Here is a 15,053-nt window from a genome sequence, read left to right as displayed (position 1 = left end):
ACTTTAATCTCCATTTTAAACTGTGACTCTCTTTTTTATTAGGCCTTTTATTGTTCTCATTGTTTATCATTCTGTTGTTGATGTTGCACTGTTGAGTAACTTCACTGCCCTAATGATGGTTTGAGTCCTCGCTAAATCCGAGGCCAATGCAAACACGGGCTTAGACGGAGCTGGGCTGCAGTAAGTGTCACTTCTAATCTAGTGCTAAACCTGGATGAGTCCAAAGAGAGCAGGCAACTTTCTGCTAAACGCGGATAGAAATCATCAGACTTTAACACGGCTGATTCTCCAGGCTTTGTGTAGGGAAAAATATGAGATTGGAATTTGAAGTGTCAGAAGAATTATGAATGTGAAGAAATGTCAATGACTATAAATTGGATTACACTATGAGTAGTAACATCAACGTTTTGGATGTGAAAATTGTTTCAGGACAATGTCAAGTAATCTTATCACTGCTGGTATGTCTATCGTATCAGAGAGCGCTAGGAATGTGAGTTACCGTGCCGACCATGCTTTCCACAACAATGTGAGGAAAAAAGTCCTTCCTGAACCCGAACACCATGAGCTCACTTCCTGTTCACTCTGCTTCAGCGATCGCCTCTCTTCTCCTGACACCAGACTGAGGCTACACACAGCTCTGAGCAGGACCCAGTCACCAGAGCACTCCAGTATTAAGACAATATTAAAAACAAACAATACTGGCCCCAATGGCCTTTATAGTATATATCGGAGATGCCAGTAATTCATGTCTATAAAGGTCAGCTCCTGGCATCACTTAAGATGCAATGTGGCAGCATTAACTATTGCCTGTGGCAATCAAATTAAGAAGCGGGACAAAGTACAAATAGATGTTATTTTGTTATTACAAAGTAGTAATGTATGACTGCATTTACTTTATGCCTACTTTATGCATGTCCCTAATGTCCCTAATGAATGAATGAATCAATGAATAAATATAGAGTGCAAAATATGTTTACTGGCAAATAAATTTTCCTTAAAAGGCACAGAATGTAATTTTGAATGGTTTTATTGCAATAATTGCATTAATGAACGACTTGTGGTGAATTCATTCCACACAGAGCTTGTTCTGCACGGACCTGCTGCAGCTAAAGCGCAGAGGGAGAAAGTGGCACATTTTAAACAAGTGTGTCTGGGAAGCAGAGGACCACGATTATGAGAAAGTCTGTGGACACGGAGGCTAAAGTGAACGGCACACACACGTCAAAATGACTGCAGAGTTACAGCTCAAAACACCAGGATCACTGGCCTCACTCACATAAAGTTTTACAAACAAGTTTCATATTTTAATTCATGAGACATAAATGCAAATTAATTCACAGCTCCTTTTGGGGCATACTTATGTGGAATTAAGAATGAAATGTGTTATTTTAAGCAGAAACTCCTTATTTGTTATTTGTAATTTGTTTATTACTATAAACTTTATTTTTTTTAATGATTTAATATGGTTTACGGAATGCACAAAAAATGTACAGATTAATCAATTAATCGAAGAAAATAATAGCTAGATTACTCGATTACTAAAAGAATAGCTAGATTACTGGATTACTAAAAGAATAGCTAGATTACTGGATTACTAAAATAATAGCTAGATTACTGGATTACTAAAAGAATAGCTAGATTACTGGATTACTAAAAGAATAGCTAGAGTACTCGATTACTAAAAGAATAGCTAGATTACTCGATTACTAAAAGAATAGCTAGATTACTCGATTACTAAAAGAATAGCTAGAGTACTCGATTACTAAAAGAATAGCTAGATTACTCGATTACTAAAAGAATAGCTAGATTACTCGATTACTAAAAGAATAGCTAGATTACTGGATTACTAAAATAATAGCTAGATTACTGGATTACTAAAAGAATAGCTAGATTACTTGATTACTAAAATAGTCAATAGTTGCAGCCCTACTTAGAACATTTCTGACTTGCAAAATGAAATGAGCTAAGCTGTTTGAAACAGATCTTTTCAGTATAGCCATGAGCTCTGCAAGACAAATTTGTAATTCTCCACAATTAATTTTTAACCAAGGGCGAATGCGGCACAAAAATCTGCACTGCTTTTACAAGATAATCCGTGGGCTGAGGAGAAGCCGTTATCATGTTCAGAAAAGCAAATTAACAAAAAAGAAGCTGTGCCGCTGACGACATGGTGCAAACACAGAGAAGCCTTTATCCTCTCAGAGTGGGCACACAAGGGGCCCAATAACTCCACATGTCCCAGCAGCAGGGGATCGATCACGGCTTCTGCTGATCACTTAAGTTTGAAAGCTGCAAACTGCATGACCTCCAACTGTTCTGCTGGTCTTAACAAATGCAGCAAACTAAATATGAACTACATGTGTAAATTAGGACTGTAAGTTATGCTCAAAGAAATGCTGAAATGTCCTTTTATGTCCTTGTTTGTGTACTACACCTCAAAATAAAAAGTGTTTCAATAATTGTGAGAAGAAACATCGCAATTTAAATATTATTCACTGCATGACAGTAAAATCCTTTTACGATTGCGATTATAATTGTTTTAGTTCTTACTATACTCTTACTACGGTATATTGTGTCCTATATATAAAATTATAAAAATTAACCAAATAATCTTACCCAATATCTGCAACATAACATAATTAATGATATTATCAATAATGATATACACAGCAATTGAACACATCTCAAACGTTTTCCTACTGACCATTCTCAGTGACAGTTACATTATTTTTGAACTGAGGGGCAAAAAGCAACAATGAATTTAGAGCCAGGGACACAATTTTAGCCCTATTTTCCTCAGATTTTCAGAGTCAGTCTCAGTCGTCTCTGGGTGAAGACAGTCACAGCCGCTTCTGTCTCGTAGTGTTACAACTGGACTTGCATCTGAATTGCAAAGAGTGCACTGCAGAAAGACATGACTAGAGTCCAGTAGCAGGCAGTTAAACATGTAATAAAAGACGGTTTTGGCTGTGCTTTGGTGCAGCTGAATGTTTACTGACACTTCCGCAAACACAGTGCCCAGCGGCCAGTTAAAATGATGGAGGTAAAAATGTTCATCTTTTTAGGAGAGAGAGATGCAGAACAAGGCACATTGTGATATTTCTGCCTAAACACCAAACGTGTAATACAAAAAATGCACTTACAACCAAAGCTAAAGCGCATCAGATCAGCCCTCCTCCTGTGTCTGATGTCCTTGTATGTTTGGACATGTTTTCTTCTGATAAATTAATGGAAACGTAGTCACCTCTGTACACACTTTTAATGTCCCATTTAGAGAATAAGAATAAGTCTAAAGAAATATAGCCGCAAGCGGCAATGATCGGCCCTCGCCACGCCGCCGCCACACCGCCGCCACGCCGCAAGAGGAGGGGGCGCTAACGCGCCCCAATTGTCCTTTTATCACGCCTACTGCTGAATCTGTGACGCTGTCACATCTTCTCCCCTTTGTTTTACCATCAAAAAGCAATTTTATTTTGAATTCTTGGCAAAATGTGCGGCTTTGCCGCACAGACACCGTGACTCTTTGAATGAAAATGTGGATAACTTTTGATGGTCCTGAAGATGAGTCTCACCAAATTTCAGGTTAATAGGGCTGACGCCCTGGGAGGAGTTTGTGAAAGTCTAAAGTGTAAACATGTTCTGGCCCCATTGGAATAACATGGGAGGTTTCGTTCATCGTTACGGCAACGCCATAACAATTATGACATGGGTCTCATTGACTTTTTTGATGGGGATGCTAAAATTGAGTTGTGTGTCAAATTTCATATAATTTCGCAAAACTAAACATTTAACCTCCATATAAAATCTGTAGGGGGCGCTGTGGCGCCAAATGAATTTATTTCACTTCAAGTAGGTTTAGGGCAAAGAGTTTAACAACTGATTCTAATTTGACGCAATTCGGACTTTATCTGCGCAAACGGCAGAAATTTTAAATATGGGAGATTTCTGAAATTTTAGTTACAGTTTGCGGCTTCGCCGCACAGAGACCGTGAGAGGTATCAATGTAATTTGGATAACTTTTGATGTCCCACTCCTCAGTAGCATTTTCACCAAATTTCAGCTTTTTAGGGCCAACGCCCTGGGAGGAGTTCGTAAAAGTACGACGTTTGGAAAGACTCCGAAGTCATGTTTAGCCATTTTTGAAGCAATATGGCCGACATTTGGTTCGGGGGACGGCGTTGCCGTAATAATATTTTTTACTTCTCTTGTCACCATCTACCTCTGCGCCAAATTTCATGATTCTACGATCAGATTTTTTTTGGGTCATTTCCCATCTCTCAATGCATTTTTGGTACATTTGGTGGCGCTGACGCGCCAATTTTTTTTATTTTAGAAAAGGGAAATAGCCAGAATGTAGAGAGGCACGATTTTTAGAGGTGTGCAAATTTTTGTGACTTTTCGTCAATGTTCACTGGGTGAAAAATAGGGGGGTTGGTCCCGAGAAGAAGAAGAAAGAAAGAAAGAAAGAAAGAAAGAATAATATTCCGATGCGAAAACAATGTTTCCCATTTTTCAAATATCATAAACTATACATTTTCGGAAAGCGCTCGCGCTTTCCTACCTCATGGTGTGGGTCCCTGGTCACTGACGGGTACTTTCGATAATTTTGAGTGGGCTCCGCCCACTTTGTGTTTTTGGCCCTCTATACAGTAATAATGTTCAATTTTTGCATTACATGCTTATATGCACGGAACATGCAAGAGATGGGGAACGTATTCGTGAGCTACTTAGCGCAAATGAGTGCTTTATATGGGGATGACGACCGCGAAGCGGTCGTCATCCCAATGTAAAGTGCTCGTTTAGTGCGAACTTTTGCACGGGCTTCGCCCGTTTACAACGGTAATGTTCCATTTTCCTACAACTAATTAGTATGCACGGGGCGTGCATGAGTGGAGGAGTGCGTTAGTGAGTGTTTGGAAGTGGGCGAGCGCTTCGCGCTCGATTTCGTGCGCACTACGTGCGCACTTTCGCAGCCGTGCTTCGCACGGCCTTACGAGATTAATAGGCCTCTCGCCAGCTTGTGGCGCTCGGGCCTAATAAAGTCTAAAGAATAAAGTCTAAAGAATAAAGTTTTAAAGAATAAAGTTTAAAGAATAAAGTTTAAAGATCAAAACGCGGTCGCGCGGGAAGCGAGAGGCGATGCAGCTTTAATTTGTTGTTGATTTGTTTATTACTATGAACTATTTAAAATAATTTTAATATGCTTTTAAATGATTTACGGAATGTACAAAAAAATGTACGGATTAATCGATTAATCAAAGAAAAATAATGACTCGATTACTAAAATAACAATTGTACTTTTAATGTCCCTTTTAGAAACTCCTAAGTGAGCTAGCATCACAGCTAGCCTCGTGCCGCAACTCTGTCAAGTGATCACATGATGCTGTTTTAACCAATGAAAAGTCAGGAATCACAGTCCTCGTGTGTTTGCTCTCTTCTATCAACAATATCAACTTCACTGGGGCCGAGAAGATGCGTTTGAGGAGAAAAGGCAACGTGTAGCAGCCGAGCGGACACTGGTGTAGCTGTGCACTCTACTCTATCCCTTTTGCCACCCGCGAATGTCACTTACGTGCAAGTCAGGGTCTGTAGCTGGTTTTTCAAGTGTGATCAAGTCCATTGCACGGGAGATCCCAAAGTCACAACAAAATAATAACTAAAGTGGGTATAATAGTCTAAGCTATGAAAATAACCCTATTAAAGCAAAGCTGGAGCATAACTAAAGTGTCAAATTAAATGAAATGAAATCAAAACAGAGCTGAAAAAGCCCTGACTACCACCCAAGCAATTTTGTTCACATAAAAACCTTGCAATTGTGGCATTGTGATATAGCCTTTTGTTGAGCCAACTCAAAGAATGACGCTCCAGGAAGTAGACAAATTATGACATGGCAGGAAGAGCATTTCAGACCTAATCTGTAAAATATGAGTGTGGCACCGGTCTAAGTGCTGGGGCTGTGGCGTCACCATTTAGAGACTGTGATACTCCATTATGTGGCATAGGTTCAATGAGAACTGCAAAACTGTAGAGCAGTTTCAGGAATATAAAAAACTCAATGTATTTCACTTTCTTATCTCAGTAGTGCCAATTGGACTCAGCGCAATGAGATTCAAGATTTAATTAAAAGAGTGGCATTGATATATATTAGCTAATTACACAATGGGTCATTATTCCATGAAATAATAAAGTATTTCAAGACTGGTTAGCCTGAATTTTTTAACCTGCCATTTTAGTTACAGCCTAACAAATACAAACTGCACCAATGTACTTCAACTCTTCAAATCTCAAAAATAACAACTGTATTATGAGCAAGTATTGCAAGCAACTTCCAAAACTCTTCAGTGAGTCTGCTCCTTTTCAGCCAATAACTAGGGTGTCAAGAGGACCTCGAGCACACAATACAGAGTTCACTAAAAACCAACTAGGGCAGTGGGGTTTGAGGGCTTTTAAGTAGCTTTGATAGCTGCCCTGAGATTTGCCTGCCTCAGTATTAAGACCATAGATTAGTAGACAGCACCGGGCCGCTGGCTGTAATCAGATTGCTGATCTAGTATAATCGCTTTTCCATAGTAAGCAACACGCTGTTCGCGGGGATAGCTCGGAGGAGACGTCTTAAACAGCAGGAGGTTAAACTACAGCAGATTTAGAAATTCAACATTAATGGACATTTGTGTTGTGGCGTTGGTGTTGCATTGTGGAACTTTGATGTCGGAGCCATGCTTCTCTATAATGCAGCAGTGAAAACATGTGCCCACTGGGAGATTCAAGTTTCAATATTTTATGAGTAACAGCCAAATCCCTGTGTTGAGATGATTAAACTTTGGTTGGGCTACAAAACTGCACAGAATATATGACAAAGGCTGCTCTAGAGATCAATTCTCAGGAAGCTCGTAATATGGTCCTTTATTGTGTGACTGAAAAGAAGAGTGGACAGTCACTGAAGTGTGCCTGAAAAAGGGTATTAAGAAAAGAGAATGACGCAGCAACAAGAATATTTAGTGAAAGGAGAACATAATAATCATAATTTTAATGTGTGTGTGTCTTTGAAACTGTCAAACGCCTGGAGGAAGCTACAGCTCAGGCTTATTTTTGCTAATTGATCAATACAGCAATTTTTCTTTCAAGCAGTTGTTTAGATGTTCTAGAAAGGTCTGTCAGTGTCAGTGCCAGGCTGTCTCGGAACTGACAATTTACTGAATGTCCTTCCTACTCTCACCCCCATTTCATGCCACAGTCTAAGGGGCAAAAAAATCCCTTGAACAAAAAGAAGAAAAGAAAGCTCGGTGGATATGAAAGTTGTATTTAATTTGACCCAGATGAAGCTGCAGTAGCACATTTGACAGAAAAAGTGTTGAGGTTGCTCATCAAAAACACAAAATCTACTGTAATTTTGATGTAATTCCTATAAAACTTCATCTTTCAACACATGTTTTGGAGTCTGTGTACAGCCCAGGTAATGATTATTCAATCACTTAATTAGTTAGTTGGCGACGATTTCCATATTCGCTTAGTTGCAATTCATCAACGTACTCGTTTCAGCTCAAAAACTGTTACACACCAAGATTGCACACTTTTTTCTTTTTCCTCAAGCTTTTTAGTGTTCGTGTAGACAAATAAAGTCTGTCCATCCCGACCAATCACAGCCAGGGGTCAGGGCTTAGAATGCAGCAAATCCACCACTACCATTTCATAGACAAAATGACCATTATATGTCATTTAGTCCCGCCTTGAAATTAGACTCATACTTTGGAAATGTTGGAGCCTGAAATTAGCCCAAATGAGGAAAAAGTTTGAAACGATCTCCAGTCTGCAAGACGTACCAGTTGACCACCATGAAAACCGCTCTTGTCTAAGACTTGCCTTTAGCACTAACATCAGGTCATTCAGAGATATTCTTCGATGAGCTTCAGTTCACGTCACATGCCAGAACCAGAAGCCTTATGCTGAACATGAGATGTGAAAAGGTTCAGCTGGAAGCACACATTACAGATTTTTGGACAAAGTAGCGCAGCCCATATAGACCTGGGTGATAAATCTGAAAATGTTTGGAAAGCATTGACAAAATAAGAACCGAGGAGGGTATAAAATCATATGTTTGCACTTTTGTGTTTGATTTAACAATCCATTAACTTTCAAAAGCATCAAGTAATCCAACATTCCTCTCCAAGCAAAAAATCCCTAGACAAAACAATGAGCGTCTTCCTGTTCCCTGAGTTGTTCCAGCCCAAAACGTTTCCAACTTGAAGTAAACAATAACACATGGTTTGTATTTCACGATCGATCGAACACAGTGTGGTTATTTTTTTCCATCTGTGAGAGCTTGACTCAGGTGTATCTTGTAACCAGCTTCCAGACATCACCTCACAAAGCAGCAGCAGCAGCAGCAGCAACAGCAACAGCAACAGCAGCAGCAGCAGGAGGAGGAGGCACTGTAAGCAGCAGAAGCAGCAAAAACACAAGCAGGACAGGAGGACGCACTGTACCTTCATCAAATCTACCAAATCTACTCATACCATTTATTTAGATGCAGTGGATCGCTCAAATAAGGGCAAGAGCCTCGTGTTTGTGACAATCCTTAAGTAAAGCAGGGGATCTACAGCATTTGCAAATGTATTGGAATTGAGCAAAGATGTTTTATGGCTTTATATATCTTAGCTTGTGTGTGTTTTGTGTGGATATTATGCTACAATGACTAAAAATAGACGTTTAAGTTGTGATTGTAGGCTCTTTTATGCAACTTTGAATGAACCTGGTTATTAAGGTTGATGTAACCTGACTTTAGGCTGCAGATGCACACTATAAAACACACTAAACACACTAAACACAACAAGAATAGCGTCAATTCTCCTCGTTGTTTGACTAAGTTTAGCAATTTTCCACTCTAAAGTTTAGAGGGGCAGAGAATAGTCCCATCTCTGCACGATTTGAAACGCATAATTCATTCAAACCCGAGCAAAAGAAAGTTGGAGCCGCAGCTTGAGTCGGAGCCATGTGTAACAACAGCGCATGAAGCTTGAAATCTGGCAACATCCCGAGCAGGAGGATGTGGACGGCGACACGACAGCAGCGGAAACAGCGCTTTTCTCAGCTTTATAGCGGCTTTATAGCGGCTTTATAGCGGCTTTGATGAGCCTTGGTTGAGCTTTGAAGACGCTACAGAGCGAGATCCAACTCCTGAAAGAACAAGAGTCGGGCACGTCTCCCCGATCCGCTGCAGGAGAAAAGCCCTTCGTTTACTTTCAGAGCTTCAGCCCCAAAACTATCCGCGCGCGCACTCACCCGTCTCCAAAGTCGACAGAAAAGTCGCGGTGCGTGAAAATGAATATCCACCGGGTTAAAGTTGTCCCGTTGGAGCGGACAGGGTCAGGAGAGATGATTGTAGAGAACGTGTGATGTGCCCGTGTGTCCGCCGCACAGCGCCGCGCGCAGGCTCTCCTTCAGGGGGGCGGGGCTACGCGCGGAGGAGGAGGAGCCTGCAGCGGCGGAGAGACGCAGCGAGACAGGCCCCTGGCTGTTTGACCCCCAGGAGCCCCATGAGCCCCCATGAGCCCCCAGGAGCCCCCAGGAGCCCCCAGGAGCCCCAGGAGCACCCATGAGCCCCCAGGAGCCCCATGAGCCCCAGGAGCACCCAGGAACCCCATGAGCCCCCATGAGCCCCAGGAGCACCCAGGAACCCAATGAGCCCCCATGAGCCCTCAGGAGCCCCCAGGAGCCCCCAGGAGCCCCAGGAGCACCCATGAGCCCCCAGGAGCCCCATGAGCCCCAGGAGCACCCAGGAACCCCATGAGCCCCCATGAGCCCCAGGAGCACCCAGGAACCCAATGAGCCCCCAGGAGCACCCAGGAGCCCCAGGAGCACCCATGAGCCCCCAGGAGCCCCAGGAGCACCCAGGAACCCCATGAGCCCCCATGAGCCCCAGGAGCCCCCAGGAACCCAATGAGCCCCCAGGAGCACCCAGGAGCCCCATGAGCACCCAGGAGCCCCCATGAGCCCCAGGAGCCCCATGAGCCCCATGAGCCCCCAGGAGCACCCAGGAGCCCCATGAGCACCCAGGAGCCCCCATGAGCCCCAGGAGCCCCATGAGCCCCATGAGCCCCCAGGAGCACCCAGGAGCCCCCATGAGCCCCAGGAGCCCCCAGGAGCCCCCAGGAGCCCCAGGAGCCCCATGAGCCCCATGAGCCCCCATGAGCCCCAGGAGCCCCATGAGCCCCATGAGCCCCATGAGCCCCCATGAGCACCCAGGAGCCCCCATTAGCCCCAGGAGCCCCATGAGCCCCATGAGCCCCCAGGAGCACCCAGGAGCCCCATGAGCACCCAGGAGCCCCCATGAGCCCCAGGAGCCCCATGAGCCCCCAGGAGCACCCAGGAGCCCCCATGAGCCCCAGGAGCCCCATGAGCCCCCAGGAGCACCCAGGAGCCCCCATGAGCCCCAGGAGCCCCAGGAGCCCCATGAGCCCCATGAGCCCCCAGGTGCACCCAGGAGCCCCATGAGCACCCAGGAGCCCCCATGAGCCCCAGGAGCCCCATGAGCCCCCAGGAGCACCCAGGAGCAACTACATTCCAAGCAAAACTCATGCTTATGGTGCACCAGCCTATTCACTTGGCTCATGCCAGACTGAAATGTGTATTTTGTAGTTTGTGTTACTCACTTATGTCTAGAACCCAAAGGCTTTCAGCTTCCAGCCCCTGTGACAGAAGCAGAGCTGGAGCAGGCTCTATTGTCATATCAGTTAGTGGAGTATGTTCCAACATAATCCATCAAATATAGGTATAAAATATGATTTTAAACTGAGGCTGAATATAAAGGACATCCTTTTGAGGCTGTGGCTGTATGCATTTTCTTACACTGATCTTTACGCTTAACTATATATATTATATATGATTATTTCATTTTTTCATTTTCCATTCAGGGTCCTTGCGAGTCCTGTAAGTCTGCGTCGTCCTCGGCAGATGGCATGGAACAGATGATAAAACGCTCAAGGGTTTAAATCTTGACTTTGACTTTTAAAAATTCTATAAACAAGCTTAATACGACTGTCAAAGAAAATCTGCTGTGAAAGTTAAACTAAATATACAGTTTGGGACAATAAAGAACTTTTGTTTTCTTCAAATAAAATGATAGAAAACATTTATTCTCATTTGTGATGACTTTGATCATATTATACATTCTTGTTTTGAGCACAATATTGTGTATTGTTGACTTTATATCGACACACTTTGATTGTTTGTAGTGTTACAAATGCATGATTTAAAGGTGCACTGTAACTTGGCTGGGAATGTTCCTAATTATGGCACAAACATTTTATCTTTAATTTTTTATCTATTTATTAAATTACAGGTGTTTTTAAAGCTAAACATACATTCCTTGTTACTGCATTTGACGTCTCCACTCCACAGACCTGACCTGTAACGTGCCCTGATGCGTTGAATGCATTTCTCCATGGAGATGGATAAGTCAAACGCTCTATTGACAATCATTCCAAGCAAACCTCTGTCATCTCCATGGAAACAGTGCACCATAACCTTGGAAAAAATCTTCCTTGAAATGTATTTATCTACGTTTTTGCACCAGATTCTCTTTCTTACACAAAACTTTTCCATTTATGCTCAGAATATGAACGTATACCGCACAAGTTATTAGAGTTTATCCATAGACTCAAATAAATCTGAACATTTTGGTTTAACCTTGGCTAAAATCCAATGGCAACAGAAAGTATCACAAGTCAATACTTTGGAAGGAGGATTTTTTGAAACATTTACACATACACAGTGTTTGATGAATTTTTCAACAATATTTCTTGCGGCGCTGGGAGGATGTCAAAAGCACAGACAACGCTATTACAGTCTGTCTCGGACAAAAGCAGTCTGGAGGAATGCGTTTGCTCATTAAAATGTATTGCGTCCGATAGTTTCTCCCTGGAATGTCTGTGTTTCTTTTAGTCTCATTTGAATTCACTTGGACCCACACTTGTCTCTTCTGTCTCTGTGTCATGTTTGTCTGTGCACATTTCACATTTAATGACTGCAACAGACAAGGAAATATGAATTAACGCTGTAACCAAAAGTCAAACCTTATTAGACGTTTTATTAGGCCCGAGCGCCACAAGCTGGCGAGAGGCCTATTAATCTTGTAAGGCCGTGCGAAGCACGGCTGCGAAAGTGCGCACGTAGTGCGCACGAAATCGAGCGCGAAGCGCTCGCCCACTTCCAAACACTCACTAACGCACTCCTTCACTCACGCACGCCCCGTGCATACTAATTAGTAGTAGGAAAATGGAACATTACCGTTGTAAACGGGCGAAGCCCGTGCAAAAGTGCGCACTAAACGAGCACTTTACATTGAGATGACGACCGCGAAGCGGTCGTCATCCCCATATAAAGCACTCATTTGCGCTAAGTAGCTCACGAATACGTTCCCCATCTCTTGCATGTTCCGTGCATATAAGCATGTAATGCAAAAATTGAACATTATTACTGTATAGAGGGCCAGAAACACAAAGTGGGCGGAGCCCACTCAAAATTAACGAAAGTACCCGTCAGTGACCAGGGACCCACACCATGAGGTAGGAAAGCGCGAGCGCTTTCCGAAAATGTATAGTTTATGATATTTGAAAAATGGGAAACATTGTTTTCGCATCGGAATATTCTTCTTCTTCTTCTTCTTCTTCTTCTTCTCGGGACCAACCCCCCTATTTTTCACCCAGTGAACATTGACGAAAAGTCACAAAAATGTTCACACCTCTAAAAATCGTGCCTCTCTACATTCTGGCTATTTCCCTTTTCTAAAATAAAAAAAATTGGCGCGTCAGCGCCCCCAAATGTACCAAAAATGCATTGAGAGATGGGAAATGACCCAAAAAAAATCTGATCGTAGAATCATGAAATTTGGCGCAGAGGTAGATGGTGACAAGAGAAGTAAAAAATATTATTACGGCAACGCCGTCCGCCCAACCAAATGTCGGCCATATTGCTTCAAAAATGGCTAAACATGACTTCGGAGTTTTTCCAAACGTCGTACTTTTACGAACTCCTCCCAGGGCGTTGGCCCTAAAAAGCTGAAATTTGGTGAAAATGCTACTGAGGAGTGGGACATCAAAAGTTATCCAAATTACATTGATACCTCTCACGGTCTCTGTGCGGCGAAGCCGCAAACTGTAGCTAGAATTTCAGAAATCTCCCATATTTAAAATTTCTGCCGTTTGCGCGGATAAAGTCCGAATTGCGTCAAATTAGAATCAGTTGTTAAACTCTTTGCCCTAAACCTACTTGAAGTGAAATAAATTCATTTGGCGCCACAGCGCCCCCTACAGATTTTATATGGAGGTTAAATGTTTAGTTTTGCGAAATTATATGAAATTTGACACACAACTCAATTTTAGCATCCCCATCAAAAAAGTCAATGAGACCCATGTCATAATTGTTATGGCGTTGCCGTAACGATGAACGAAACCTCCCATGTTATTCCAATGGGGCCAGAACATGTTTACACTTTAGACTTTCACAAACTCCTCCCAGGGCGTCAGCCCTATTAACCTGAAATTTGGTGAGACTCATCTTCAGGACCATCAAAAGTTATCCACATTTTCATTCAAAGAGTCACGGTGTCTGTGCGGCAAAGCCGCACATTTTGCCAAGAATTCAAAATAAAATTGCTTTTTGATGGTAAAACAAAGGGGAGAAGATGTGACAGCGTCACAGATTCTGCAGTAGGCGTGATAAAAGGACAATTGGGGCGCGTTAGCGCCCCCTCCTCTTGCGGCGTGGCGGCGGTGTGGCGGCGGCGTGGCGAGGGCCGATCATTGCCGCTTGCGGCTATATTTCATGTTATTTTCAACAGCATTTCCACAAAGGACGTTCTAAAATTCATAAAACTTTTGGGTGGAAAATGTGGGTCATCGCCCTTGTCTGCTCTTAACCTCCATCTCCACGGTCCCGGGACGAGCTCAAACTGAGGGGGCTTAGGACTTCCCTCTTCTGCATATTTCATGGATTTGCACTTGGCCCAATTCTTTCATTGCAGGAGATGTATACGGCATGGAATAATAATCGTGTTTATTCCACCGAAAGTAACACTGACATTTAAGTTTGGGAAAAGTCAAGATATTGTAAAAAAAAAAAAAAAGATGATTCTCCCAGTAAGTGTTGAGGAGACAGCGTACCCTTTTAGTGACTTGCAAGACAGCCTTAAAAGAGGAATCATGGAAGTGATAACGCGATAACGCCACAGTAATCCTTGCTTTTACGCGCTAAGAATTGTCAGATGAGACGAAAGCAGCTTTTTACTGTCGGAGTTTAGACGGGCGCAAATGGTCTTTTTAGCATGGTATGTGTCAATGGGCACAGACGCTTTAGCTCTCTGCGGTTTAGTTGCTGAATATGATGGGGCCTTTGCGGAGTTTGCATGTTCTCTCAGTGTTCTCCATCGTTCAAAAGCATGCAAAACATTGGTGGGATTTCGTTGCTTCGTTGGAAATATATTCATGGCCTGGCACCATCTTGTTTATTGGAAATACTGTCGATGCGCGTCCCGTGTCTGCTGGACGGCCCAAGGTCCAAACTTTGGAATTTAAAATCTCTATTAAAGACACACTTTTAGATGAGCAGAACATTTTCACGACTTGGCTGTGTTTTAACTATGTATATAGATATAGATATAGATATAATATGATTGTGCCATCATTTATCTTTACATTTTGGGGCATTTATAGCTGTTTGTAAATGAGCTTTATAAACTTGACCTTGACCTGTTCCTCCTTTTAATGCTCATATGACAGATTAGACAAACCATTTCTCTAAAACATATCAAACATCACATGTGTTTTTACAGCTTTCCCCAGTTTGACCATTTTGGTGACGTTTATAATTGTACGTTCTGGTTGGCTATAGTTTTTTGACAAATAATAATTTATTTTGCTGAACAATTGTTTAAACTGTCAGAAAACAAGTGTAAATTGTGAGTAAATTGTCCCGGCATTTTTCACGGAATGTCACTAATTGATAACAAAGCTAGTGATTCTTTTACTACTATTACTTCCTGCAAGTTTTTTTACTTT

General features: G+C 42.5%; 1 protein-coding gene across 1 annotated transcript in view; it reads right to left on the bottom strand.

Annotated features, from left to right (window-relative positions):
• ppp1r16b (protein phosphatase 1, regulatory subunit 16B) overlaps nucleotides 1-9,353 on the bottom strand; it is a 99,382-nt gene extending 90,029 nt beyond the window's left edge. The window contains exon 1 of the mRNA XM_072452621.1: nucleotides 9,280-9,353. The gene's annotated coding sequence lies outside the window, so the exon portion shown is untranslated. The remainder of the gene's footprint in view (nucleotides 1-9,279) is intronic.
• Between the last annotated feature and the right edge of the window lie 5,700 nt (nucleotides 9,354-15,053).

This window comes from Eucyclogobius newberryi, unplaced genomic scaffold (genome assembly GCF_026437365.1).
Source record: "Eucyclogobius newberryi isolate DKJ021-1_F unplaced genomic scaffold, fEucNew1.0.hap1 SCAF_19, whole genome shotgun sequence".
Lineage (NCBI taxonomy): Eukaryota > Metazoa > Chordata > Actinopteri > Gobiiformes > Gobiidae > Eucyclogobius > Eucyclogobius newberryi.
The sequence above is the reverse complement of the archived record's forward strand: the minus strand, read 5'-3'. Positions and strand labels throughout refer to the sequence as shown.